A 2,593-nucleotide genomic window follows, 5' to 3' on the forward strand; every position below is an offset into this window, starting at 1 on the left:
TTCGATACCCGTGGTGAGCAGAGCACAGATAGCCTATTGTGTAGCTTTGTGCTTAACTACAAACAAACAATAAATTGTCTGTCTGGCATTGGCTGGTAGTTAGGCTATTCCATTTGCAATCTGCGGATCCCGAGTTCGAGTTCCGTCACTAAACATGCTAGTCCTTTCAGTTGTGGGGACGTTATAAAGTTACGACAAAACCCACTATTCGTTGGTAAAAGAGTAGCCCAAGACTTGGGTGGTGTCTACTAGCTGCCTTTTATCTAGTCTATCACATCTAAACTAGAGATGGCTAGCGCAGATAGCCCTTGTGTATCTTTGCGTGTAATTCAACAGACAAACCAATCCAATATTTTATGTCTAACGTGAACCCAGCTTGGCACTAAGCCTTACATTTTAGTTGTATTAGAACACAGGACGTAACCATGTAACAATGTGTTCTGATCAGACAGCACATCCACTGTTTGTTATCTACGTAGTATTTATTTATGAAACTGAAATGTTGGTGTAAATTATATAAATATATATTTTAGAAAAAAAAAAACCTTCTGCAACCCCCACATCGTGTTTTAATTTTCATGATACACTAAATATGCCATTGTAATTCATAGTTTGCTTATAATTGTTGAATATTCTTTAAAAATTTACTAAGAAATGCGTATATCAAAAAGTACATAAAACAAATGTTCTCAAGGTAGATACTTTGTGCTATATAATTACTTTGGAACATACCATGTGCATTGTTTCAAGATGGGTACTTTGTGTTATCTAATTATTTTGGGACATTCCAATAAGGTACATAATGTGCATTGTCTCAATCTTGTAACACAAAGACTTTGGGTCATATCAAAAAATAAATTCCAGTTGTAATAAGAAAATTAAAATCTTATGCAACATATTTCTCTTATTTTTTCTGACTTGAGATAAAAAATCTAAGTGAGATTGTACCACAGAGGTCAGAGTTCGTAACATGAATGAAAAATGTAAACTTTGTGCTTATATTTATCCAAAATGTTATCGTCTCAACGATGGTCAGTCAACATTTCAACCAAGTTGGGGTCTCTTGACTTCAATGAATTCTAAGTTCGGGTATCTAGATTAGTAATCATCATTGTTATTCAGATCTGTTCCTATCCATGTTACATAGAGCCATGACTATCCATGTTACATAGAGCCATGACTATCCACGATACTCAGAATCATAACTATCCATGTTACATAGAGCCATGACTATCCATGTTACATAGAGCCATGACTATCCACGATACTCAGAATCATAACTATCCATGTTACATAGAGCCATGACTATCCACGATACTCAGAATCATAACTATCCATGTTACTCAGAACCATACCTATCCATGTTACTCAGAACCATACCTATCCATGTTACATAGAGCCATGACTATCCATGTTACATAGAGCCATAACTATCCATGTTACCCAGAGCCATAACTAAACTATCTATGCTACATAGAGTCATAACTATCCATGTTACCTAGAGCCATAACTAAACTATCTATGTTACATGGAGTCATAGCTATCCATGTTACCTTGAAACATAATTGTCCTTTTTTTAAGAGCCATAAAAATCCACGTTTCTCAGAGTCACGAGCATCCGTGTTTCCTCGAGTCATAACTGTACATGTCACACAGACTGTCATGCGTCCGTTTTTTCCCTTCTGACGTGTGCTGTTGTTTACTTTAACAGACAGTTTTGATCGTAGTATTTCAAGTGTTAATAAGGACGTGTGTAAGCACGAGCTGCTGCAAGTGAATGTATTGACTGACGTATGATTTAGGTTAATGGTTTCCTCTACCCACCTATTAACTCTTAGAAGAAACCTCGACCATCAGTGAGAACCTACCTATACGCCATCTAACATTTTAAAACTAAGTTCAATTATAAACATTGTGTATATCGGAGGCAAGAAAACAAAGATGCGTGTTTTAATTATTAAAACCTATAATAAACTGGAAAGAAAAATAGAAAGTCATGAACAGTAATAATGAACTACAGAGAGCTGTTTTCTAAATAACTGAAGCCCCCCTAATAGCTTAGCGCTAAGTCTGTATACTTATGATGCTAAAAGTCAGGTTTCGATACCCATGGTGAACAGAGAACACACAACCCATTGTATAGCTCTGAGTTTAGCAACAACCAAACCAAACAATTGAAAATTGTTCTTAAAGTCCGCGTGTACCGTAGGTCACTGACCTAAGAATAGCGTGATGTAACCTTATGTTATTTTGTGTTACAGGTGATGGCAAGAAATATTTCTTTTAAATCAGATAAATGCCTAAAATGCTTGACATTATTCGAGTCTGAAATGTTAGTAAAGCACGTTGTTACAGTTTTTCAATTGGTTAACAGTGGAGTCAAGAAGTAATGGACCCTACTTGTAGACACACAACTTAACCAAGAAATAATGGACCCTACTTGTAGACACACACAACTTAACCAAGAAGTAATGGACCCTACTTGTAGACACACAACTTAACCAAGAAGTAATGGACCCTACTTGTAGACACACAACTTAACCAAGAAGTAATGGACACTACTTGTAGACACACAACTTAACCAAGAAGTAAT

General features: G+C 36.1%; 1 protein-coding gene across 1 annotated transcript in view; it reads left to right on the top strand.

Annotated features, from left to right (window-relative positions):
- Positions 1–2,593, top strand: part of LOC106475379 (homeobox protein orthopedia-like) — a 14,651-nt gene that overhangs the window by 2,204 nt on the left and 9,854 nt on the right. The gene's annotated exons all lie outside the window — the stretch shown is intronic.

The sequence above is a fragment of the Limulus polyphemus genome, unplaced genomic scaffold (assembly GCF_000517525.1).
Source record: "Limulus polyphemus unplaced genomic scaffold, Limulus_polyphemus-2.1.2 Scaffold8489, whole genome shotgun sequence".
NCBI lineage: Eukaryota > Metazoa > Arthropoda > Merostomata > Xiphosura > Limulidae > Limulus > Limulus polyphemus.